General features: G+C 43.7%; 2 long non-coding RNA genes across 2 annotated transcripts; one reads left to right on the top strand and one right to left on the bottom strand.

Annotated features, from left to right (window-relative positions):
* Positions 6932 to 24753, top strand: LOC110394361. Its single transcript, XR_002435574.1, has 2 exons — positions 6932 to 9877; positions 13522 to 24753. It is a non-coding gene; the product is annotated as an uncharacterized LOC110394361 (long non-coding RNA).
* LOC110394360 lies at positions 25620 to 27286 on the bottom strand. Its single transcript, XR_002435573.1, has 2 exons — positions 26877 to 27286; positions 25620 to 26305 (listed from the first exon to the last, which is right to left on the bottom strand). It is a non-coding gene; the product is annotated as an uncharacterized LOC110394360 (long non-coding RNA).

The following is a 27292-nucleotide window of genomic DNA, read 5'->3' as shown; positions in this document are numbered from 1 at the left end:
TACTAAAGCTGTATTATACTTCTCTTATCATACAATTCCTTTTTCCCACTTCACTAACCTTTTCTTTGTTTTTAGCAGAGCTATCCTTTCTGTAAAGCAGCATATTTGCCTGAGAAGGAATAGTGTTAACAGCATAGCAATAGCAGTAGTTCATTTGTATTTCTTGTAGATACAGAAATGTCATTGAACTGTGATGTTGTGGTAGTTAGATGTTCAACAGTTTAGGGCTTCCCAAGCCTATTTCACCCCATTGAGACCCATTCAGAGACTGCATTCCCCATGTATGATGGATCAGTGCACAGTAATTCCAGGTCTGATGGCAGTGCTGGATGTTGGACTTCGGTCTCATGGTTTCTACCACTTGGCATCAACCCTACCCAACCTCCCTTGATGACGTCAACCAAAAGGCTCTCAGGTAGGCTCTATACTTGGAAGCTCTGTTCTTCTCCTCTAACCTGGAATAAATCCCTTAATTGCAGGTTCAAGCTCTACAGAATGCTGGAGCTGCCAACGTTAACATGTAAATGCAGCAGGGAAATGAGCATGCTGCTGTCCTAGGAGAAAAGAAAAGCATGTGAAAAATGAATTACATTATCTTAGGCTCTAAGAAAAGACTACTCTGCTTTTATAGCTCCTAGGGATCCTGCAATCTTTTGTTACTGTTGCTAGCAAAACCTGGAGAATGCTGCTGAACATGGAGACCAGGCAGTGAAACATGATGGGGTTTCCTCCTTTAGGGCAGTGGCTTCCACAAGTCATAGATGGCTGGAATAGAGAAACAAAGTTGGAAAGAAATCGAGTGGCTAAAATTGCTTTAAAAGAGAGGGAAGAGGCAGATTTTAGATCAAAGTACTGCCTGTGGTTCATAGCAGAACAGAGTTGTTTTAGCAACCATGCCGTTCCAGGAAGGTTTAGCAAGGATGCGTGTGATGGGCACAAAAAAACAACAGAGCTGGATCCAGGGCTGCAGCAGGCTCCAGGCTGGACTTAGCTCTTGTTTCCAATGAACTAGAAAAATCAAACTTATGGTTTTTTTGTGGTTTTTTTTTTTTTTTTCCGACACCTTTGACTTCTATAAAGCCTTTGACTGTCTTATCTATAGCAATGCTTCTAATACAATGCTGAATCTTGTGAATGGTTGCAGGCTCCTGCTGTTTACGGTACCCAGAGGTTTTTTTTCTTCCAGCTGGTGACATTCTTTGGATTGCTTTGCAAGTGCAACAGAGATGTACAAAACAAAACCCAGAAAAAATCTGTCATCTCCAAAGATAAGTATTTCAAGTGATGGCATCTTTATTGCCATGCAGCAGGTGGGGAAATCCTAGGAGAGGTGACTTGAAAACAACAGACAAAAAAAGTACTTGTTCCATTTTTTGTTCCTTTATTACAACCTGTCCTGAAAAACTAAAAGTCCTAACAGGTCTGTTTGTCTGCTTTCTGTATCAGTGTCCATCTAACCTGTGCCTATTGCCACCTCACTTCCAGGTATTCGCCTTGAGCACATTAAAAGTTATCAGTGTTCTCATATCTTCCCTGCTGCAAATCAGGGCTGTTTCAGATAATGCTTTGTGAGCTGTTGCATTATTTAGTGGCTGGTGTCACTGGAGTGCTTGTAGGTTTTAATCGAGCATTACAATACAGCTACGTGCTCCAGAGCACGCAAAGCTATTGGCTTCTTATCTTGGGGTTTAGCTCTGAAGACAAAAATAAACCTGAAACACTCTGGTGAAGTGTAGGCATGCAAAGCTTTGTTTCCTGTGTGGTAGAGGAAACAAAACCACCAGAGCCTCTGTGCTGTGGGCTGTCTACATGCCTGGCTTCACCAGGAGTTGGTTTGTCTGCTTTCCCAGGCAAGTGGGAGCTACCCAAAGGCACTGGTTACTTGGCAGAGCTGCCAGCTATTTCTTACTGCCAGTACCTGACTCCACCTATTCTCATGTTGGGACTTAACGTGCCTTGCAGTGACAAAACATCTCATCAGCCAGCTTCATCTGATGTTCACCAGCTTTGGGGCCAGCTGGAGTGAACACAGAGACCTCTCCCACCTGGTGTGGGCACTAGTGTTAAAGGACAGTCTCTGTGCTCAGTGGATGGCCTGCCATACTGAAGAAAGGCATCAATCCAGCTTAAGTGCATTTTTTGTCCTCCTTTCTTGGGAACCTCCCCATTTGGCACTGAGGGAGCAGCTCACTAGACCTTGCTTGCTGCATGGCATCAGAGGCACAGCACTGTAACCAAGTGACAATAATCTAGTGCTAATAAACAAACAATAATCTGGCATAGCTTTGATTTATGCATCAGTGAAAAACATTTATTTTGTTATACACAACATTTATGGCAGCAGTTCTACTCATTCTGGGGGTATACTTAAGTTCCCTGTGATGATGTAGGCATGGCACAGGATGAGTCCCACATTGCTTTACACTGGCAGACTTCTAGAAATGTCCTGGCCAAACTTTTCACTTCTTTGTACCCAGTGTCCTGTGTCCACCACTGGTCTTATTGTGTCATCTCTTCAACTGAGTGAAGTTGTTACCCAGTGACACTCCCTTTCCCTTAATCCTAAATGGGTGAGTCAGGATGCCTGGCAAGAAAGAGAAGTTTGGGTTGGCCCTATCACCGAGGGTTCTGCTGAGTATCTCAGTGCTAGGAGAAGAAGCTGCACCTCATGTACTGTAATCAGTTTTGGGCTTCTCACTGCGGGAAAGACATGGAGGCCCTGGAGCGGGTCCAGAGATGGGCAACAAAGCAATGAGGGGTCTGGAGCACAAGTCTTATGGGGAGCGGCTGAGGGAACAGAGGTTGCTTAGTCTGGAGAAGAGGAGGCTCAGGGAGACCTCACTGCTCTCTACAACTGCCCAAAAGGAGACTGTGGTGAGGTGGGGGTCAGCCTCTTCTCCCACGTAACAGTGATAGGATGAGAGGTAATGGCTTCAAGTTGCACAAGAGGTTCAGGTTGGATATTAGGAAAAATCTCTTCTCAGAAGTAGTGGTGATGCACTGGCACAGGCTGCCCAGGGAGGTAGTGGAGTCACTGTCCCCGGAGGTGTTCAAGAACCATGTGGGTGTGACACTGAAGGACATGGTCAGTGGGCATGGTGGGGATGGCTTTGTGGCTGAACTGCATGATCTTAGTGGTCTTTTCCAACCTTCATGATTCTATGATTCTAAAGGCCCATACTTCAGGCAGTTTGTGGATAAGATACCGCTATGTGTATGACTGTTTCACAGCAGACATTGAAGAAGTGAATGCACAGGAGGAACGCATCCTACTGCACAAGCCAACCCACGTCTGTAATTAATAACGCATTTTGTGCTCAGCTGAAATGTAGGAGAAAATTGCTTCCGGAAGCTGAAGTATGCAGAGATGCACAGCAGACACTTATGGTGGCATCAGACATACAAAACATAACAAAAATACCAAGTGGGTGCATATGGTTTGAATAAAGATCAGCATGCACTCTGCACTGAGGAACACGTGGATGGTGGCAGGACCAAGCTGATCAACAGCTGGGCACAGCACAAATGTTCCCAGGTGTGCCGCTGAACAACCAGATCTTCTGGTCCTGGGTTTTAATTTCAGTCACAGACTTGCTCTCAGGGAACACACAGGTAGAAGCTCTTCCAGATTATTTGGGACCCTGAGTCCGTCTGCTAGAGCAGAAGTGTTTGGGCCCCAAATCAACAGGGTCTGGGCAAGTGTCAGTCCCTGGAGACCGTGAGTATCAGCGACACGTCCCTCACAGGAAATGCAGGCCCAAGAGAAGAGCTCCTGGGGCAAGCCAGCCATGTGACTGCAGCAGCAATTAGTGTTTGTGAGAACATCCCTGACTTTGTAACACTGTTGTTTTAGGAAGGAAGGCAACTATGTGGGTTGCTCTGAAAGTAACATCTGTTTGCTTCCATGGAAACTACAACAGATACAAAGAGCACAATAACACTGTTTGATAGAGCAAGCTCTTAGCTACAAAACACTATTTTTTAACATAGTCATCACCATCCACTATGCATTTTCACCAGCGATGAACAAGAGCCTGCATTCCACACTAGTAAAAATCTGCAAGCCATCCTGCCATCTGGAACATAGTTTATCTTTCATGTTGCTGTCTCCCCTGCTGAAAAACACCATCCACTGCCTCTCTGTGCTCACATCCACTGTCTGGTCTCCATAAACATTCAGCAAGTGTCAGTGAATGTCAATTAGTGCAATTTCTTCTGCATGGAGGAATTCATTTCCACCCCTTCATTCACACTTCCATGTCTGACGCCATTCTGTCAGACTGCCCCTCTGCTACCATCTGTCAAACAGCAATGACATGCAGTGGGATATTGGTAGGAAGGCTCAACCTTTACTGTCATATCACCAATATCTGCCTCTGACATCGCAGGTATATAAAAAACAGCAATTCCTCGCATTCCGCTTTCTAGTAAACATGACATAGTCTCACCTATACCAAAGGGCACTGCAGCAAATGTAAATCGAAATATGGAAAAACATCAGCAAGTTATTGATCTCAAGTCTACAAGATCCTTTGAACACACCAGCCAAACCCATCAGACTGCGTATCTCACAAAAAACTTGCCTCCCCTCTGCCTCAGAGTGGAAGTGGTCTGACACAAGGCAGCAGTGAGGGTTTTGCTGCTCACTACCAGTTCCCTACCCAGGAGACCTGCAGATGGATCAGATAAGGAACCGGCTGTACCCCCAAAAACCAGACACAGCATGTGCAACCAATTACTTCTTATAAATGCAGTGGGTAAGAATTCAATTAAACCCCTCTCCCAACCCATATATCTTTTCATTCCCTGGTCTGAGAGTGGCTGTTTGAGAAAAATCTGTGGGATCAAGAGGAGGGAAAAAAATGTAACGTTTTATCAGCTCTCCGATCGTGTATCACCTGTTCTTCTCCAAAAACCGCTGATTAGTTTGCATCTTCAGACTAAGGATGAGACAGGCTCACCCAGCCCAGGAGCAGAACCAGCATTACAGGCCTTGGTAGTCACAGACAAAATCAGCCGGGTGGGAACTGCGTGTGCAACACACACATGTGTAACTAAAAGGACCAAATACTTTCAGTGGGTTAAGGAACAAAGCCAGACTCAGATTACCATACTCATGAACAAAGAAGTGCTAACTGCATTTTGATAATGACTGTATCTGGTGAAACTGCAAACCAAGTTGTTACGCAAACACAAAAAAGAGAAAAACCATGTTTAATTTCTCACTCTGCTGCGTTAATTGGTACCAGAAAACGAATACTCTCCATTGCGTTGATGTGAAATGGAAACTTCTGCAATAAATTCTATTTCATCAACAAGATTTCATCAACCGACGATTCCTTCCCTATCAGATTCCAGCTTAGCATTTTTTGCCAGCCTGTTTTTCCTTTGGGGAAAACACATTTTGAATATATAACATATGAAGATTGAGATGAGGACATTACGGTAAGTCCTGATACAGTTGGTCACCTCTGGGGAGGCCAGAATCGAGCAGTCCTTAGCAGCCTCAGCCAAAAGAATGAGCTTTATAAACATCAAGTGGTATTTATTTCTGAAGCAGTTTATGTTTTCAAGGGACTGTTTTCGATAGACATAGTTTTTGGTACATGAAGACTGCAGAAAACACGTGCTTCATTTTTTTTTGCACGGCAGTGTAATAGATAATGATGGAAATAAAGACATTTCTATGGGGATAGGAAATGTGTCTCAGCTCAGAATCACACATCATTTCGTAAGTGAATTTTTGGCCTAACGAAAAACTGCATGATGAATGTATGGAATTCAAAGAATGTATTTATCTTGGAAGCTCTTGGGATCCTGTGCTTCTTTGGAAGGCAGATAGCATACTTTCCATTGGTGCTGCAGGATAGGACAGGTACCTGTGAGCGCCTGCGAAACCAGAGAGGGGAGAACTGGAGGCTCTTAAGATAACAATTCATTATAAGGACTATTAAAAAAAAAAAAGATAGGAAATACAGTGATGCTTTTGAATCTTAACTACTAAAGAAGCAATTTTATGGCAAATAATTCTGAATGTGCTACCTGGCAGGATACACATATTTTGTTGCAATTATGTTGTTTTCTTCAGGCGGTGAAGGAAAAGAAGCAACGGTAGGAAAGCAGCAATATCCCGGCCAAACTGTGCACCCACCACTCTCCAGAGAAAACCAAGAGCCGTGCAGCTCCTGCGCTTTCGTTGCCAGAGGTTTTGTCGGCTGCCCTCTAGTGAGGCCGCGCAGTGGCACAGCCTCAGTATCCGCAGCCAGCGGAGGGTTTGACCCCTTCGTCCCGGTCTGCAGCATTTAATTTGCAGCCTTCTGTCCCACAACAAGGCAGTCGGGCACTGGAGAAGATGGGGAGCAGGAAGGAGAAGGGATGAGAGAGGAGTCTATGGGAATTTCTCAGCGTTGTCATCAAAAGGCAACGCAGGGGCATGTGGTCTGTATTAGTGCTGGGGGAGATAGGGCGGAATTGTGCAATCAGGAATTTATACAATGCCGTTTGCTCACCACCTTCAGCAAAGGATGTGTCTCCAGAAAGTAATATTTCACCGCACTCCCAACTGTGTTTGCAACATTCGCCGTTTGGCACATCTCCTCTACCATGGCTGGCCAAATGCAATTAAATGGTGTCAGATCTGAGGGAAAAATAATGAATTTTTTCTTCCATAAATCATAAAACCCCAAGCATTTGCAATCTTGCACTGGTCTTGTAATCCAAAGCCCTGCTTAAATTACTTTATCTTTATGAAGGTGATAAAGAAAACATAACACAGTGTACTTGATTATAAATTATAATTTTATGAACATCAGAAAATGCAAACTTGCAAAGCTTATGTTCACATTTATGTGTCCACATATTTAAGTGCCAGCAGATGTTCAACAATCAATAAAACTCAATTTATATACATTATTCTGCCGTGTCCCTGATCGTAAACAGAGGATGGGAATGTCCAGCTTCGCTCTGAATAAGAAGAATGATAATCAGCTCCGAAGTTATAATACAGGCTGCTGTTGTAGTTAGTTTTATTTCAACTCTAGAAATAAAACAGGTGATGATTTTCATTGAGATTGCTGGGATGGAATATGTGAGTTCAAATCTAAACCACACGTCTATGGAAACAGCAAAAGGCTCAACTCAGCTTCGTTGTTGGGCATGGGTGACTAAAAAGAATCTTGTTTATTGCGGTAACTTAACAGTCCCCAGTGGCTTTAAGCTCTGTAACAGGGTGTCCCTGCATGGTAGATGGTGTTGGCGTTGACAATGATAAACAAGGATGCGTTAATCAGAGAGTGATTTCTGATCAGCACAGATATCATAGGAAAGCAGGTTCACTTATTTGATTTCAGGACTGACTCCCCAGGATTGCTGTATAAAAGCAAAAAGTGGAAATTTGTGGAACAGTATCACGATGCATGTGAGATTGAGCCCATCTTGAGTGGAAGAAGTAACTCTTCTGAAATCAGACGTCTATGATGCAATAGAAGATGGGTTCACTTAACTTTAAAAATTGAATGAAAGGATGCTTTTCTGCTCTTTGCATGCTAGATAAGACGTAAGAATGAAAAAATAGAAGCAAAATAGGAAAAGTGATGCATTATCTTGGTTTATTCTGTCCTTCCACTGCATTTTGTCCACTGAGATAGCAAACCCAGCAGAATTTGTCAACTGTGAAATGAGACCAGTGCATTCCCCCTCTGCTGTAGAGTTACCGCACCTCTGCAACTGGAATTTCTGGCTTTCCCAAGCTCTGCACTATTACCCTTGCCTGAGATAAGAAAACAGCATTTGATCACTCCGCGATGTTGGCGCTGCTGCTCTAGCAGCGTGCCACGCCAGCAGGGTGAGGGTGCTGCCGCCATCCCCTTCCAGCGTGGACATTGGACAGCCCTGCCCCAGCGTCAGCCCAAGATTTGCGATCAGGAGGAACAGGTTCAGCCAGCCACCTTCCAAGCTCCTATAAGAACAATTGCACATAGTTACAACCCCCAGGTCATTTTTTCAGAGTTACTTATCTCCTTGAACTGCCTTTTGTTTTAATATAATCTCAAATTATTTTCTCTTTTGCAGAAACACTTCCTTTTCATGAGTAGCTGTAGTTCAAATTAAAAAAAGTACAGCGTGTAGAATTAGTCTATAAATCTTTGCAACTGCTTCATGTCCAGTGGGGCATCCAGTCTGATAATCATTTTGCTTCACTACTTAAAGCTGTTTTTCTAGACGCAATGGGGCTTACATTATTCTTGGTTAAGACTGAGTCTGTGAGAGCAGAGCCATAAAACTTCCAGCTGAACATTTTCTTAGTATAAGTCTCCCCTGAAACATGGTGAACGGTGGAGCTCAGAGATGGTTTTGTTCTCACTGTCGATGTTTATTTTCTTTGTATAATCCTCTGAAACGACGTATGTTGCAATTTTTGGTCAAAGCATTCATGTACGGGCAACGCTCCCATCCAGTTCTACATAACGTCTGTCAACAAATGCTTTAACAATGGTGAAAAGAATTTTCTGCCAATGTGTTTTTTTCTGGCTTACCCAGGTACAGCTCCTCTCTGACTCCAGCAGAACCCACCAAGCCAGCGGCATCTTTGGTTAACTTGGAATCAGGTCTTACTAATTCTTTGCACTGAGACAGTATTGCTGGTTGGCCTTTCTTTGTATGATACGTATTTCTTTTTGTCATTGGATGACGTATTGTTCAGATATTTCTGCCTAACACACCTGTAATGGATTTTCCCTCTCAGGAGGCTGTGGTACGATTTTTCTATATAGCTCTGCTGCCACACACGCTAGCACATCAGTAAGGGTTTTTTTGATGCAATGAAACCACTTCCTTTGCCAAATGCAGCAGCCCCTGCTCCTGCAGAGCAGCCTGTGCTGCACACGGCTGTGTGTCACGCTGCCCTCCAGCCGTGACCTTGTGTTGCAGAAGTGCACAATGGAACAGGGCGGCAGCCTGTGCAAGGAAGGGTCGGGGTGAATTGTGTGATTGGTATTCACGTAGCATGTACAAAATTTGCAGGTGCCTTTTCGTGAGATTTTTGTTAAGATAGAGACAACGTAACATCATTTAAGAAGTCTTATTCAAATAAATTTGGTTTCGCATTTGACAAGATTTGGTCACGCATAACCCCAAGAACTGTGCATCATAGAATGACAGAACCGTAGAATATCCCAAGCGGAAAATTGTAGCTCATCTTCTCACGTGCACAGCTTTCACTTATTGAACCGAGCAAAAGCTGTGTACATAAATCACAGTGCGAACGCGCCCGACAAGGACAGGATGTTGAGCCCATGAGTGAAATACGGTTTTCATTTCAGTAATCATTTCTGGGCATTCTGAGATACATCTGGAAGCTGTAGCTCTGATTTTGCCTGTGTTTGAGAAAGGTGTGCTTCTCTGCATGCTTAGCCAAGCCAGTGTGCTTTGCTAGGGATCTCAGTGGAGCAGCACACTGGGAATATTTTTCTTTGAGCATCATCCCCAGGTCAACCCTGATGCCCATGAGGTCGGTGTGCGGGGCTCCTCTCATGGCCCCGCAGCTCCACGTGCGTGTGCCCACGAGTCCCCTCCAGCACCGTGTGCCTCCCCCGGGGCCTTCTAATGTAAATAATTTCAGGTAGTTGATAAACGGGTACTTGGCATTGTGTGGGTGGCCGGGTTTTGTTAGCATTTCCTTTGATCGTTTTGTAAGGAAACTGCTGGTATTTACCTAGGAGGTACTCTCCGTATTATGTTCGTTTATTGGGTCTGAGCTTAAATCTCCAGCTGTAATGCCTCTGAACCACGGACGTGCTGAATGCTCACTGTGTCTGGAAGAAGTCACACCGCAGAGAGATGTGCCATCTGCAAAACATTTTCTAAAAGACTCCAGAGGGTAAGGGACTCTCATTTGAAAATGCTTTAATTTGGGAAATCAACGGGTCCTTCTTTTGATCCTGAGTTGCCTTGGGCAGAAACATCTGAGCTTTCTTTTTGGAAAAATGCTTCTCCTTCTTTTACACAGCTGCCTCACGTTTTGATGGTGGAATTCAGTCTCTGTTCTGGCAAAACTTCCAGAGATACAAAGGAGTGTAAAGCTCCAAAGCAAAAGACGCAGGTCTTCCTTTTCCAAGCCCTTTGCAGCAGAGTCCATAAACCCCCCCAGTTTCCCATGTTAAAGGTGGCTGGAGACCTAGAACAGGGCTGAGCACAACCCCACAGGCTGCGCATGCAGTGGGGAACTGTCCCGGCTGCACCATCCATGCCCCTCATTCCCACCTTCTGTGGGTTCTGCTTTGGTGATGCACACTGGCCAGGTAGCAGGTTGGCTGCTTCCTTGGTGCTTACCTGGACTTTTTAGTCTCAGAGTATTGGTATCACCAGAAGTCCCCAGCATGTGCACAGCTCTGAACACAGCTCTTTCAGTCTCTGGGTCAGCACAAGTCATGCATGCAGACACACTGCTCTCTGAGCCCTTATACAAATAAACCAAAACATGGGTTGAGACTTCAGCCCAGCATCTTTCCCCTGAGCAATTGGCTCAATTCTCTGTCAGACTCCAAGCAGCTCCACTTGACGGGGGATCTACATCCTGCTTCTTTAAATTGTCTGTATTACTTCAAAATTATCCAAGACTCCTATGGAAAACTGTAAGCAGGTGAGCACACTGCTCTTACGTGTGACTATTGCATTCTCATGGTGTTGTAATGTCACAGGATCAGCTCAGCAACTCTGCACACAAAACCAGTGGACAGTTGCGCACGGTTTTCTGATGCCTTTGGTATCCTTCCAGATTTCTGAGCTGGGCAGGCTTATGGGGAGTTCTGGTGGGTGCAGAGCTGGAACGGGGTAAGCAGAAATGGAAACTGGAGTCAGCGGTCCAGCTGAGAAGAGGGAGCAGGAAACAGCAGCAAACAGATTTGATCTTCAGACTATGAGGATCATGTTGAGTTCTTCTGTGGTCGGTAGAGAAAAGTAAGTCCAGCTGGGCAGTGTCTGGGAGGCTAGATGGCAGACTGAGATGAGAAATGGAAGTTTTCAATGGCTGCAGTTAAATGAGAAGTACCCAAATGATGGTTTGCTTCTAAGTAAAACTCTTAGTGACAACAGCCTCATTAGTCTTTCTGTTCCCAGTACAGACTGACCCAGCCATTTGGGAAACAGCTTAGAAAATGCATAAAGAAAAGCTCCTTCCATCCAAGGCAGAGATGCCTCCATATCCTTCAAGGTACAAAACCTGGCTGATACCTCACATCTGCACACACAGTCCCATGAATCTTCTGCTCACATCTGTTCATTTGGAAATTGTGTGGTTTCTGCAAGTTCTATGTAGCACCCCAGTGTATAGTCCTGGGAAGCACAAGCTGGCCCTTCCAGCAGGTCTCATGCTCTCACCTGTCTTATGGAGATACTCAGCACAGAACTGAGCTTCAAGGCAGCAGAAATGTCTTCAAAACTCAAATTTTTAGCCAACTGCCTTAGAAAGATAAAAGTTTGTAAAACCATACCTATATGTAGCAGGTCCTGCATTTATTCCTCCCAGTACGGCTTGAAAATAAATCAAAGGCAGTGCTGATTGTGGTAGAAAAGAGAGATTCTATCCATGCCGTCTGAAAACTCCAAAACATGAAGGATTTATTTAGAAAACAGATTTCGAGTTGTTCTAGACTCATCCACCCTCCAATAGCTTCACCTCAGGACATCAGATGGCTTCATTTCCTGGCATGGAGACAGGCTGGCTGATTCAGTAAGAACATTTGATCCGAAGTCCCAAACATCCTGATTCAAAGCAGAAAATACTCCACAGAACACACGCATTCTGCAAAAGGGAAGAGATGAGCAATATGGTCCCCACTGTGTGAACTGCTGTTGTGTTGATCATTGAGTGCTGGTGGCTTCTGGAGCAAAAGGAGCAGGGAACAAGGATAAATGTGCTGAGAGCTCCTTGCTGGCACCCCCAGACAGTGGGACCCGGCGAGATGTGTTCTGTGGGCTTCTGAGTCCTGCCTTGGCATCCAAATCCTACCTAAGGGTTGAGATGGGGCTTCCTTACAAGTACCTCACAATACAATTCACAAGGAAAATTTTACCTCTTAAAATTTTACTTCAAAATATGTAATAAATGAGAATTACATACATTTACTGCTTCCTCAGTAGCCACCATGCAGTCAGAAAGGTGGGGAACTTGCAAGGTTTATTTTCAATGCTGCCATTTCCATGAAGACAAGTTTCCGTAAGGCCTCATCCAAAATACCGTTCTAAGTCCTGGCTTCTGTTTAAATCCTATTTTTCATCATTTTTTTTTTCATGGAAGTTTGGTGATTTGCCTGAAGTTATGGGCAGTATTTCATTTCTCTGCAGGGGAAAGTAATGGGATGGGGTAAAGAACGTGTTTGGCAGCTTAAACTTCTTTCCAGAATGATGCATGTTGCTCGTAACAGTGCCTGGCCTTGTGCATGTCTTGGGATGCTGCCCCTCAGGACACTGCTACACCACTTTTGGTGACTCTGGCACTTCCATAGTGCCATAGGTCGTGGCTTGGGCACTCCTGTCAGTGCTGAGGGCACAGACAGACTGCATACATGCATTGCCTCACTGAGAACAGCCCATTTTTATCTGTCCTTCAGTTACTTTTTACCATGTTTTCTGACCCTTACTTACCATTAACGTCATCTCAAAATCTCCTGTTTGCCCCTGGGGCTGGTTTAGAAGCTGTGCTTAGGAATACCCAAGAAAATACCCACAACAACACCCAAGTGAATACCCGTGCTGCAGTCCAAAAATCTGGATGAGCAAGTGCTGCTGTGCTCAGCCTGTACTTCATCAGTCTGTGGGTCCAGTCAGCGTTCCCTTAAACTAAACTGTTTACTTTACACACTTGAGCATCATTGCAGCTTCTAACAGCTGATATTCAGAGGGCATCAGTTATGTACGCACTCTCTAAAGTTCACAAAACCCTACTTTAAGCTGGCACAGTACCAGCTTGCTGTGCAGCCCATGCAAGCAAGCAGCTGATGAAGGTGGTGGCAAGGTACTTTGTCAGCTCCCAGCCAGCTCTGCTGGTTCTGCCATTCAGTTTCCCAAAATCACAAACCAGCAAGACAGAATGCAGCCCCTTGGATGCTGTATCCTCGTGACATGACACAAAATCATCTCCTTCTTTTAGCCACATTTTTCCATTCCATGAACGTGCTGGCTTATCCCAGCACAACTATTTGTGAAACTACATTGCGACCCAGATTGGAGAACAGATCCAGGTCAAAAATAACTCAGCAAAAGAAAAGGTTATTTTTAACCTCAGCTTCACGAGAGGCTGTGGTGCCAAGGGGAGGGGTGGCTGGAAGCAGTTGTGTCGAGGGACAAGGAGGAGCTGATGGGAGAGAGGTGGGCTGGTGGTCAGCAGCCCGGGACTCCACTCCCATGGCAGTCCTGGTGGCTCTGTGAGACAGCAACAACAGCCTGATGGTGGCCTAATATCTGTATATGCCAACAAAATAAGAAAAATTCCCTGCCAGAAGTATTCCCTTTCTTCCACTGCAGATGGTGAAACATGAAACATCCAACAGCTGGTGGGAACCCATGCTCCCACATTTCTGAGCAGCTCTTTGGCACTGATACGTCTGCAAGACCTAAGAGAAGGGTGGCCCTGGTTCTTCCTCCACAGGGATGCACAACAGGATCAGCTCTGGACACTGACTTACCTCCGTATGAAACTGCAGCTGAAAGTGAGACAGACCCATAGTCTGGTGAGCTGGTAGAGCTGGTAGAGGATCCTTACTTCTAATTCTGCTGATGTATTTGTGTGAGCTGCTTTTCCAGAGTTCAGAGATAGCTGGCTGCAAGCATCCTTCCCCTTTAGCCTTTGAACACGCTATTAATGAAGTGATTTTTATCTGATGTATCTAACAGGCAGGTATTTCCTTCCTGCCCTTCCCCTTGCTCTCTTGGAATGACTACATAGCTTCTTTTGGCAACTGTACTTTATACACTGCGTTCAAAGAACTATATAAGAGCAACAGCATGACAGGCAACCCATAAAACATAAAAGGGCTGCTCATATCATCCCGCGTGTCAAGATAACGTTACCCTCCAGCCATATGCAACCATTATACGTAACAATCATTAAAACTGCTATAAAGTGCTCTGTAAAGAACAGCCTTACCTTGGCTTAGAAAACATAAGGGATCTTCTCTCTGCTGCCTGCCAAGGTATTACTGGTATATTTATCCTCAGAAAATGAGCCACTGACTTCTCAAAGTAGCAGGAAAAGCTCTCTAACTTTTTTTCTGTTGTCACACCAAAACTAAATGGGTTTCAATGGCGTTTCTTCCAAATTGTCAGGAAAATGAAAGCATCTGCAGGTGTTAGGAAGTGAGCTTGTTTCAGAAGACAGATATCTAAATGGAAACTCAGAAAATAGCAATGAAAAAAATGCTACTTTGTATGGGAAGGGGAAGTGTATGTGATCACTTAACTACAAGGTAAAATTTATTATGGCAGCTATTACAAAGCCAGATGTTGGAACACACGGTTTTAATATGGGTGTAAAAGATTTGAATTTTGTTTGAATGCACTGATAATATATATGACATCAGTAAGGCAGGCCTGTCTAAATAAGCACAGCATCACCAGAAGTACAGCTTGTAGGGACCTATGAAGATCCCTAATTCTCCATGCCCTTAGGCAACATCTTCTGTACCCACACCTGGCTGGTTTGTCTAACAGAGTCTTACGGACTTCCAGTGATAGAGTTCAGTACTTACCTGCTGTTAGAGCTAGAAAAGGTTTTTTCTAACACCTAGCTTAATTCTCTCTTCATTTTAAGCCCATTGTTCCTTGTTCTGTCCTCCACAGACTTGGGAAACTGACTGCCCAATTCCTTTTTTTTGTCTTCTGTAAAACACTTCAAGACTGTTCTCTCATTCCTCAGTTTTCTTTTCTCTAGATTAAACATCCCCAATTTTAAAACCTCTATACCTAACTCTTTCCAATTAGTCCATGTCTTTCTCAAAACTCATTTCCTAAAAACTGGGCACAGGCATCCAGCTGAGGTTTTATTAATGCTGAGTAGAGTGGAAGATTACTTCAAATGTCCTACAGACAGTAATTCTCTTCATCCATCCCACTGTGATATTTGCCTTTTTCATAACAGTGTGATCTTGCTGACTCCTATTCAACTTGTGATCTGCAACAAGCCCCACATCCTTTTTTGCAGAACTTTTGCCTTCCCGGTTACTCCTTTGTGCTGTTAATCACTCTCGCCTGACTGAAAATTCTCCTTCTTATTGAATTGCATCTTATTTCTAGGTAATTTCTTTTCACTTAGTCGAGATTGTTTTGAATTCCTTGCCTTCTGTCCAACCCCCCAGGTTTGCATCTGTAATACTATCACATGCATATTTTTCTATCTTACAAAAAAATGCTGAAAAGTGCTTTGAGACAAACCCTTTGAAGGTCTATACTTCCAGACTAGTTTTCTGGCCAGTCTTGTCCCTGTGCTTTGACAAGTTCGTTTCGTTCTATTTTCTTAGCCTGCCTATCTAGACAGTGTCAGAAGTTTTACCCAAGTCATGACGTACAACAGTGAATCCTCCTCCCTATTCAGAAAGCCTACTACTGAACAAGAAATTAAACAGGTTTGGTGCAATTTGTCCTTGACAAATCAGTGGCAGCTATTTATCTTGCTCTTTTATTCCAGCTGATTGCAAATAGTTCTGAGATTTTTCTGGGAATTGAAGTTAAGCCAACCCGATTTCTGCTTTTAGCCTCCTTTATCGGTAGTGGTGTCTTTCCCTTGGTGATATGTAGGACAAAAGTGGAGGTAGATATTTAGAATCTTCTGCTTTCATTCTCTCACTGCTGGTCTCTGATTAGTCTATGTTAGGAATACACATTAAACGAAATGTCCTTTTGTCTAAGCAGCTTGCCGGAAACAATAGACTGAGAGGTAATTTACGTGATACACCGCAGTTGAGCCCTGATACAAACAAAGCTAATGGGAGTTCTACCTTCAGCATGGGAAGAGTCATAATGTCACCCTTAGCAGACTAGTTTTTACTGATTACGAAATGGAAGTATTGAATTGAATCTCTATCCACCGGTTGTCCTTTGTGCAAAGACAGATGTGCACTCCACCCCTTAAAGATTGTCTACAAACTTCCTCCTGCCCGGGGAGTGGTGCTTGGCAAGTCTCCAGATATCACAACTTCCTTTTGAAAATTATTCACTATGTGGCTCTAACAATTGATAAATCCACCACTGTTTGATCCGAACTTTGTCTTTGTTTAGAGGCCAAAAGAAAGATTAGGAAATGCTCTTGCATTGATTAAGGAAAAATGATAATGTTTAAGTGGGTGGAACACACAACGGTCAAAAGAATATCAAGGCATCTGGCTTTCATAGCAAACAATTTGATAAAGCAAATGATATTTTTAAGGGGGGGAAAAAAGGAGCAAGTCTTTACCAACAACAAAGTATAAGATACATTAACTAAGCATAATAACCTGGCAAAGCACATTTACAAGAACTATGTTCCTGTCCCAAAACAACACCGTTGCCCCACTTCCATTATGCCTTCCATGTTCTAAGCCGGAGACTGGGATCTCTGCTCAGGGAGAGGTCTTGGTGACCTCACGTAAAGTTAATTTTATGGCTTCAGTTTTGCTTTGTTTTCTTTACACCCCTTATCTCATTCAGGAAAGTAATTGCGGATGGAAGCACAACAGCAGCTGCACTGGGGATGTGTCAGCTCTACAAGTTGGTATTTCCAAGCATCGTGTGCATGGTCTCAGCCATGGAGTACATTAATTCATTGCACTGTGCTGATCTTAGGGGATCTGGCCTGAAGTTTAGAGAATACAACCCCTTTTGTGAACTAGCAATTATTTTGTTAGCGTCTGCAAAGCACAAACTCAGCTTTTTGAGCAGGAGCTGTCTTATCGTTTGTGTGCAATAGCCCACAACAAGTCTACTGACATAAGTAGAACCTTTCTTCTGATGCTGCCGCCATTCATCCTGATTGTATTGCAGACGAATGAAGAATGATGATGCGGATGACGATAAGGCTACTCAGAGGTAGTGCTGTAGTGGCAAACAGAATCTCTGTTTCTAAGTCCTGATGTGAGCAGGATATGATCAGTTTTTTCCCCACAATTTGTTTTCTCTGCCATCTATCTGGAGAACTTCAGTGTCTTCAAAGTCTGTTCTTGATGTCTTCCTCCACTCATATTTATTTGGTCTTTTAGCACTTTTAATGATGCATTCCTCAGCGGCTCCCTGGCATGCCCATCTGACACACTTTGCCTACACTCACTTGAATTTCTGAATCATGAGAAAGGGTCCCTGCCTCCAGCCAGGCTAAGGGAAAATTTATTCTGGGATTTCTGTACTAATCAAAATCAGATGAAAGACACCAATGTAAACCAGCTTAGCTCAGGACTGGTTCATAAGATCAGCGCGTGGTTGTAAGCAGGTTTTCTCTCCAGATAATGTTTGGGAGGAACCTCAAGAAAGGACAAGGAGGACTGTATGTACCGAAATCTCTTCCCCCGAGGCACTCAGGGAAGATCCTGAATTTGTCCACTCATACGTGGGAGAAGCAATGGGGAAAGAGATCCGGTGTTGAAGCAATAGCCCATTTCCTAAGAAGTGACAGAGCAGAGCTCAGTTAAGGAACATACACAGAAACTGCAGGCGAGTGTCCACAGTCTGCTCGTCAAGACAAGAGAGTAATTTCACTCCTTTTGCAAGATGCTTATGCTCAATATCCAGCCTGCAGACCTCACTGCTTGATTTCCTTAGTCATGCAGTGATGTTATGACTCAGATAAAACAGGATGATGGGGTGGCAGGGTATTTTTGAATAACAAAGACAAAAAAACAAAGGGGAAGGTAGGAGCTAGAAAATGACAAAAGCAAAGAGCTTGAGCAGTTCCTCTTATCATGCGCTGTCTCGTCTGGTAGATCTTGGCCATGACCTGGCATTCCACTAATTCCTGAACTCCTGTAGCCACTTTCCCCTTCAGCCATAGTGAGATTTCAAATGACCTTAGCTCCCATGCAGACTATCAACAGAGCATGGATCCACCATCACAGTGAAGTGACAACAATAGCTGGTGCCATCACTGGCCTCTATCAAAGAAGGACATGTGATGGTCCTGGAGACAACCTCTGGGGCCAAAGCTCCAGACAGCAAATTCTTAGTTCAACAACTGCTATGAAGTGTTGTTAGGAGGGGATTTAAGGGCAACACAGGGTTCTTCCTCCCCTTTCTTGAAGACAAGGGCTGGTTTAGTGAGACAGACCTTGGAAATGGTCACCCCTGATATATCACAGTGAATATGTATGGGGGAAGAAATCGCCATGTTCTTTGTCTAGTGATAATTTTCAAATTAAAAACTACGTTGTTTGGTCTGGACAAATTATATATAGTATGGGCATATTGATTTGAAGCAAACTTTCTTGCTCTTTGTTTCTTTGCCAGCAATTGTTCGTTACGAAGAACCAGTGAGGGCAACAGTGTCTGCCAGAGAAGGAAATCTGGGCTTTGTGGCTGCTCTGAGCTGGCTTAAAATCCAGGAGCTCCTGAAGAGCATAATAAAGGTTATCCATTGTGGTAGGACATAAACTTTACACAGCATGAAAGGTCCTCAGCCTTTGCTACTGTGTGCAGTTTGACAAATGATGCAAAGATAAAAATAACTGATATAAAAAAATCAAGCAAAGTGTTACTAGGATACCAATCATTCAGTGGAGGACAAATCAGAACCCAGTGAGTCTGTAGGTAATGATAATTACAGTGCTGTGTAAGCATGTGAAGCAGGCTACCAGCAATCCTTCCATTCGTTGGGGGATGCCCAGCTGGGATGCCAGGCTCCATAGAAAAATCAGGTTTATATTAGATTGCTTTGTCTTTTTGCTGCTGTATGTGTTCGAAGTAAGATCTTTTTCCAGTACTAGTTAACAGCTAAGCAAAGTGGGGTCAGAGTGATCTTCTCTGCACAGCTTCTACACCCAGCCTGCATAACCCAGAACCAGCACCCTGCAATGGGGCAACCTGAACAAGGCCTGGGCCCGGCCTGCGTGGCAGGACCACAGGGAGAACACAGCAGGGCTTACAGCACTCAGCCTGCTCATGTCAAGGTCTGTTGGGCCTTTATAAGCAGTTCATTCAAGTAGCTTCATAGCTAGAGTTCTGTCCCCATCACCAGATCCTGATCTACTTTGCAGGTGATTAAACATTTATTTTCAGCCTGCCAACCTCAGGTTGACCACCACCTTCTCCACAGCTGATTTACTGGAAGTCTGCTATGGGAACCCTCTCGTCCTCTCTCTAGAAGAAGCCAGCTCAGTCTCTGCCACATATCTTTGTGCTTTCTTGTCACTTTTGTTGATTTCTTCTGAATTTCCTCTAATTTGTCAACCTTTTTAAGTATGTCAGGAGCCAGAAACAGGACTTTTGCTGACAATTCTTAGCTCTCATATCTTACACATATTCTGGTTCTAAATACATCTCCAAAGTAAGACTTTGCTGTCAGCAAATTCCAAGACCCTGGTGATTGTATCTTCCTCTATAGATGTTACACTTTTTAGAGTGCCTCGTGGCACTGAGGTCAGGTCTTTTGAACATCACTGTGAGTTGCTCAAGCATAAAGAGTCTCATGCATTTCTTCTTCCCTGTGATTTAGTTTTCTCCAGACCTCCACCAAGACATCCACCTTGTTCTTTCCCCAGTTTCACCATGGGCAGTCAAGAAGCAGCTTCTTAGCTTTCCCTGAAGTGAAAACAAGTAGATATGTCCAAAGGGAGGGCAGCATCTTTCACTTTTTGTCCACCTACCTTTGTTGAAATAAAAAACTGTACGTGTGTCCAAATTCCAGGTCTCTGATTTGTTCCACTGGGACTTCGTACTATCTATTAGGTTGTAGTATCTACTATATGCAAAGCCATCCATTTCGGATATCCAGTTGTTTGCCCTTTTACTCTCTCTGATCCTTCTAGTGCTTTTTGCTAACCATTTCCCTCTGGAAATTGTTAACAAAGTAATAATTACTGCCAAGCGAGGATATAGGGGTGGCTTTGTGATGTAGATACCGGTCAGCGAGGAACTCAACAGAGACTCCACAATTACTGTAATTCCCATTTATCTCTGGACAGATTCCAGACGGTAACAGCTTTCAGCCTTTGCCAACCTGGGCTGGAGCAGTTTGCCTCTGTGTGATTTTGCGTGTCTGTCAGCCAACTCCGAGATCCAGTGCAAAAATGTGGTGCCGAGAGGGTATTTTGATACTCGTGGGAGCTGCCTGGATCAGGAGAACAACAACTAGTTTGTAACAGATTGAAAAAAAGAGGGATTGAGATAATATGGGTAGCATTTTAGTCACAAAAACAGTTGTAATTAAATGCAAATTACTAATGTAAATCAGAAATATTTTTTTTGCATGTGTGTGTGTTTCCTGAAAATCTTACTAGAGATTAAAGGCGAGCTGGAATTGCTCATACAAAGCACAAGAAGGAACTGTAGCCTCTCCTGACGTGTGATGTGTTTCTCAATGAAGTGTCACATTGCTGATTTGTACAGAGCAGGCAATGTGCAGCCCAGGTGGTAAATCACAGCTGGAAACGCAGCCTCTGATATGTCTCTCACTTCCCTCAGGTGCCTCAGCCCCATTCCGGGCTGGACAGCTGCAGAATTTTGAGCTGTAAGTTGAGAAGACAAATGAATGATAAAGTGTTATTTGTTTCCATTTAGCACAGTAGGTCAGTTATAAACACACACACACAAAATAGTGTTAGGAACTATGCCCAGCAATAATCCAAATACACCAGTATAAGGGAGAAGCCATTCATTGTAAGTGTACCCCATCTGAGAAATCCCTCCCCCAGTGAACTCACCTCCTCAGAAACCTTGCATCTATAAAGCATCCTCGCAAAGAGCCGGGGATCCGCTGCACCACAGCACAGCAGCAGTCAGTAGCCATGTGCTGAGCCCTGCCCTGAGCCTTTCAATAGGCACGGCCAGAAACCACTTGCTTCTGAGCCCCAGCTTATCTCAGCTGTTGGGACAAAGCACAGGGGCTGGTTTTTGAGATACTAATGGCAAGGCCAAAATCGTAAAATACCTCACATCCAGGCCTTGAAGCACATCTGGAAAGAAGTAGGAAATGGACACTGTTTACAGAGTGGCGTGTTCTTTATGCACACAGGTATTGAGAGCTGAAAACTGATAATTTGAGCTTTATAGGATCAGAAGCCCTCCCAGCCAGCTGAGCTACCCCCTGGAATCAGGAAGTTCAGAACAGGACACAAGGTATATGCCTTCAGTGAATGGGCAGAGGGAGCCTTTTTGACTCCCTCTAACTTTTCATTCAAGCTAACGTCTAATTAGAATTGAGAACCGAGTGTACTTTTTGATAGAGGCATTTCATGGACATCAACTATGTGTGGCAGCTCCACTCTGAGCTCCCCAGCTACTGAAGGAGAGGAGAGGGACAAAATGAGCTCTGTTTTATTATTACACAGTACAGATAACGACTCACTAACCATATCAAAAGGAGCTTTGTAATCATTGGCTTGGGAGTTCTTGTGGTTATTTTACATTTAACCCACATACCAATTTGGTGTATACTGGCACATGGCGGCCATATGGAGGGCAGAAGGCATTGCTGCCTACCACAGGAGAACGTAATCTGGAGAATGGAGTTGTTTTCATGTGTTGAACAAAGTTCCACCCACATCATAAACTGCCCATTCTGCCACATCATAAGCTGCAGAAAAATCACATAAATCTTCAGAGGGACTCTACGGGACTTCAATCAGAGGCTGTCTTTTGTACTGTTTCTGAATGCACTCTGGATGCTTTAGAATACGCAGTTACAGTTATATATGAGCTACCAATGCATTCTGGCACATAATAATGCCATATATTTTTAAAGCAGTGTTGAAAGGCACACAGACCATTTTCCTGTTATGAAAAATGTTGGAGACAAATAACCGCCTGATGAAGACGGGTAGAGGAACCACAGACATTTATGTAAGATTGACTCCTGGGGACAAAAGTTTTAAAATGCATCAAAAAGTTACGTATATATATTCACCTTTGTGCTGATTCTTCAACATCAGCACACACAAAACACCCTCACCTGCCCACCTACAAAAGTGTGTTTGTGTATGTATCTAAGTACATATGTATGCTTGTTGGGAAAGGGTGCTGTAGGACTTGCCTACCAGTCCCATATGCTTACAAATACTATGGGAAAGTTTTATGACTTTTTTTTTTTTTCTGAATGAGGACTGGAATGAAGACAAAACCAGCAAATTGGTTTGCAACAAAATTAGCTGTCTCGCTGATCTTGCACTACATTATAACATAAATGTCAAGGGAACTTAAGCACATGGAAGAGTGGGATTTTGTTTGCATTGCCTAAACAAATATTTTTTTAAATGGTATAAAAATAGGTGGAACAGGAAGATAGGCAGGAGCAATGTAGAAGAAAAGCCTGTTTGTGCCCAATTCACTGGAGAGACTTTTAAAGAACATTTTATCATAAAGAAAATATTATCCTTGGAATGACAGCAAGATCAATGTCAATTTAAGTTGCCTGTCCTCTTTCCTTCTAGCCACTAAAGTTAGACTTGCCCTACATTTACTAGGACTGGATGATTTTTACTTCAGAAAATGTACTCCTCCATTAAGGAATCCATAGTTATTTCCTAGTTCTGGCCTTGTTCCCTGTTTTCCTTTGCTAAGGGCTGCACAAAGGACCGGAGGAAGGGTCCTCTTGCATTCTGCTGAGAAATGTGGGAGGAAAAGCATGCCTCATTTGTGAGCTGCAAACGAAGTGCTTTTCCCACTGCTACCCTGCAAAATAGGAAATCTGATTTGAGCTGGAATGAGCTGCTTGCGATTAGGACCTCTGTGTGCCTCAGAATTTTGACAGGCTATTCTCAAACTCATAAAATTAGCAGAGTGCTATGATGGGACCTAGAAAGCATGGTTCTTCTTATGGTGAAGGATTGCAGGTAATCAGTGCCAAAAGAAAACTTTATAAATATATAAAGTTTTCATCCTCCTCTTAAAGAAGTTAATAGAAATCTTCCTGGGGATCTTAATGAGAAAAAAAAAAACCCTTTGGTTGGGCAGCTTGTAACTCCTTTATTTGAAAGCAGCTGCAATTTTGCTAAACATTCTATAGACAACAAACTAAAATCTAGTGAAATTCTCCACTTAATGATAGGGAACTTAGCTGGAGGTAATGGAAACCTTCAAATTCACAAAATATACCTCATTTACTTTCTGATGTATTTCTATTTAAACATAATGTTCAGTTATTGAGATTATTTGAATACATTTCATGTTGTGTTGTACTTACGGCTTTGACAAAATCATACATTTTCCAAAAAAAGACACACACTAATTATGGCTTACAGTGCCTATGAAGAGCTGTGCAGCAATTGCAAAAGACTCTATCAATAAGTGATCACTACATCAATTAGCATTTTTTACCAAAGAGTTATTTACCCTCCAGCATAGAAGAAATACAGTTCTTTGCAAAGTTGCATGCAGGGGAACCTGCATTGTCCAAGTTTCTCATGCATGCAAGCTTGGGATTTTCCAACAGCCTGCAAACCTGGCTTCTTTTCTCTGAGTTTATCACTGACTTGCTTACACTATCTATAATGATTTACTCACTTTAGCAAATAATTTTATGACTCTAAGATGCAAGGAGATTTAAGCACTAGGAAATAACATTTTGGTTAAATACTACATTGCTCTTAACCTTAAATTACCCAATAGCAATTTCACAATTAGGATATTATAATGCAGTTTTAATGCACATTTGTTATAATAATGAAGTACGGAATTACACAGATACAACACAAATCATATTTAATCAAGAGCAAACAATCCCAGATAATAACCGACTAAGAATTACAACGGTATGCCACCACTTTCGTGTGTGTCATTTTTCTTTTATCAATAAGTAGCGCTACAAATTGTCATAATACAAATTGTTTACTTCTGTTCTGAAATGTTCTGTAACGTTGATTGATGTTTATGACTAGATCTTTACTTACTGGCACGAATACCATAAAAGTTCTCCGGCTAATGAGATAATTAATTTTCCATCCTGCATAACTCTGGTTTCAAACTACATTTAGATTGTAATTCTTACAATACACTAATTGTTTTAAAATGAAAAGCAAACAAACAAAAAAACAAACTGCCCTTTCATAAAACTGGCAGAGAACCCTGGGAAAACGGAGTCTTTTCTTCATCAAAGTAAATGGTATCATAAGCCTCTCCCACCTTTTAAGTTAACATTCTGCGAAAAAAAATTGCTTCTCCTTCACAAGAAGTCACAGCTGGATTCTTTGTCTCACGTGCTCTTGCCTGACACCTTCCTGAGTCTTCTTGGTCAGAAGGATGTTGCCAAAGGGGATGGATTCTTAAGGGAAAATTCAGCCTTAAGTATTATTTCTTAATCTTCAGCCATAAGTTTTGCCTTGGAACAATAATTTTATTGTAGTTTATCATACTTCTACATGGAAATATTGTCGAATTAAATCAAAGTATAGCATTTCACTATATTGTACTTTCTATGTTTTTTCACTGCTATTTTTAATCGATTCCTGAAATACATTAGGATTTACCACACTTCTCCTGAGAGTGCTAAATGCATAGGTTCCCAACAACTGGTAATACTATCGTATCACTACCATTCCTTCTGCATTTGATTTCTTAATGATGCCTGAAAATAAAATGTTGAAATTAGTGGTTTTCTGTAAGGAAAAAAAATCTCCACGCTTGAAAACAATGAATACTTGTTCATAAGAGTGATATATATAAACGTAGTAGAAATATGGGCCAGTGACTGAGGAAAATCAACTCACACTTAAGAAATTCCCATGCAGTAAGCATCTGTGGGTAACAGTATTTTACATTTGGAAGCCATTTACATCAGCCACGTCTTAAAACAGAGTTGTAACTGGAACCTAACACTACAGCTCCAGTCCTGCAAACCTCCCCAGCTAGGACTGCCCGTCAGCCTCCAACCAATGATGGACAATAAACACCTTTGCCTTTTTACATGTGGGCCCCACCGCATCTCTGAACGTGCACCATTCAGCACAAAGCATCGTAACGCAAACATAACACTCATGCCTGTGCACATTGTTCAGGTCTGTATTCACTGCTGCAGGGGGAGGATGTGGTAGGTGAGAAATAGCCGGTGACAAAGACAGAAGATAAAATGATTAAGGAATGATAGAGCTGTACCAAGCCTCCATGACGATGTGAAACCACAGCCAGCTTACACTCATCTTGACTCCGCACCAGGGAATGCAGTGGTTTCACGTGTCATTTCAAGAAACGCTTTTGCTAAATTTTAAGGAATGATGCAATGATTTAAAAAGCAGATAATGTATCAGAGAGAACGCTGCCTAAAATCCCAGCTCCATTCAAATCGATGGGAGTCATTACTCTGGTTTTGTGTTGTGCGATTGCTATTTCTCCTCCTTCCCTCATTGTTTTCACTCGCCCGCAGTTATGATGCTGTTTGATCCACGCCGTTATACCAGGACTCACTGAAGGCACTGCAATTGGTTAATTATGTTCTCAGAACGCAAGTCTGCACCAAATGACAGAAAACTATTTTTTATTTGAAGAAACAAAAATTACTAATCTCTCCTCACAACTGTTGTTTAATGGACATGTGATGGGGAAGGGGAAAAGGAGGTTTACTAAGCTCTAAACATGGGCTGTCCATCTGAGGCATGTTTTTATGTACGTCGCGTGAAATGCGTGACATTCTGTTGGATGTGACTTTAAAGCAACTCTATGCCCCGCTATAGGTTAAACACAAGAACATAAACACCCACATTAAATCTGAAACAGACAATAAAACAAGAAAACACATTTCCATTTTCTGACTGACCTCAATCCCTGAATGAGGACCCCTGCACGTTACATTAGCAGGCTGGGCTCCATTACACCGCCGCATGCTCTGCTCAATCTACTGAAATATTGATTTTTTACAGAGCACACACACTGTAAAATCAATATTCCCATACACCCGGCAGTGGCAACAGCGTAGCCAAGGCCAACACCGCGGCCTAGCACAGGGGTGCACGCAGAGGGGCCAGGGATAGACCAGGAATGGGAAGACAGGAAACAATCCATCCATGGAAAAATGGAGCGGAATGGGATAGTGCTGAAGCACGAGCGGCACTGTGAAGGCGCAGGCAGGAAGGCGGGAACATGCTTCATAGGCACAACAGAAAGGCTCGCTCAAGACTTGCGATTTCTGGTTCTGCAGACAAAGGAGCTAAAGAGGAGACAAAATTAAAGTATAAAAAGGTAAGAGATTCTTCCGAGATTCTCCCTCCCCACACGCCACGCCTTAATTTTTCCTTTATATAAACCAAAAAGAACATATTTTAAAACGTTTTTCAGATTATTTCCCTTCCGAACCCTCAGATGCCAGCACTAGGCTTGGCTTAGCAGGAATCCTGCAGCAAGGCGGAGGATGGGCTTCGCCCGCGTGGGCATCCCACTCTGGGGCAGGCTCGCACTCCTTGCCCCATCGGCCACGCTCAGGCCTGAACAGCGGCCGTCCCAGCACGGTGGGTTGCTGGGCTGCTGGCTGCAGAGCAGCTGTGTGCGGGCAGCCTGGGCAGCGGGGTGGCTTGGGTTCGGTCACCTTAATTCCATGTACGAGTGAAAACGACGGCAGGAATTGTCACTTGTAAACGCGTGCCTACTCGATAATAATTCGGGCAGTTTTGTGCTGAAGCGCACTTAGGGATCTGTGCTTTTAATGGCTATGGAAGACTGGAGAGCTAGGCACGCAGCAGCAGCCAAATCTCCAAAAAAACCAACTCGAGCAGGAAACTCACTTCAGGAAACTGATCCACCTGAGTTTGCGCGTCAGGCACGCCGAGGTGAGGGAACATGCTTGCAAGGAAAGCTTTACACTCTTCTCAGAATCCTTCTAGTTTGGGGCAGGCACCAGAAATACCGGGGGCTCTCTCCTGCACACGCCCTCCACAGCCCACACGGCCGCTTTCGGGGCGCAGCCCCTCAGCCGCAGCGCCGTGTGGCAGGACAGCGCTCGGCACGGAGCCCTGGCGGCGGCCAGCCGGGCAGGATGCGCCAAGTTTCCCCGAGTTACGGCCCGGGGACGCGGGCACACCGCTCCGGGTCGCCGGCACACAGAACCCCTCCCGCCGCCGCCCGGAGGTCCCGAAGCCGATCAGGGACCGCCCGCAGCCCCCGCGCACAGCCCCTCCCTCAGCGCCTCCCGCCCTCCCCT

The sequence above is a fragment of the Numida meleagris genome, chromosome 2 (assembly GCF_002078875.1).
Source record: "Numida meleagris isolate 19003 breed g44 Domestic line chromosome 2, NumMel1.0, whole genome shotgun sequence".
In the NCBI taxonomy this organism is placed as follows: Eukaryota; Metazoa; Chordata; class Aves; order Galliformes; family Numididae; genus Numida; species Numida meleagris.
This window is presented reverse-complemented; position numbering and strand designations above follow the sequence as displayed.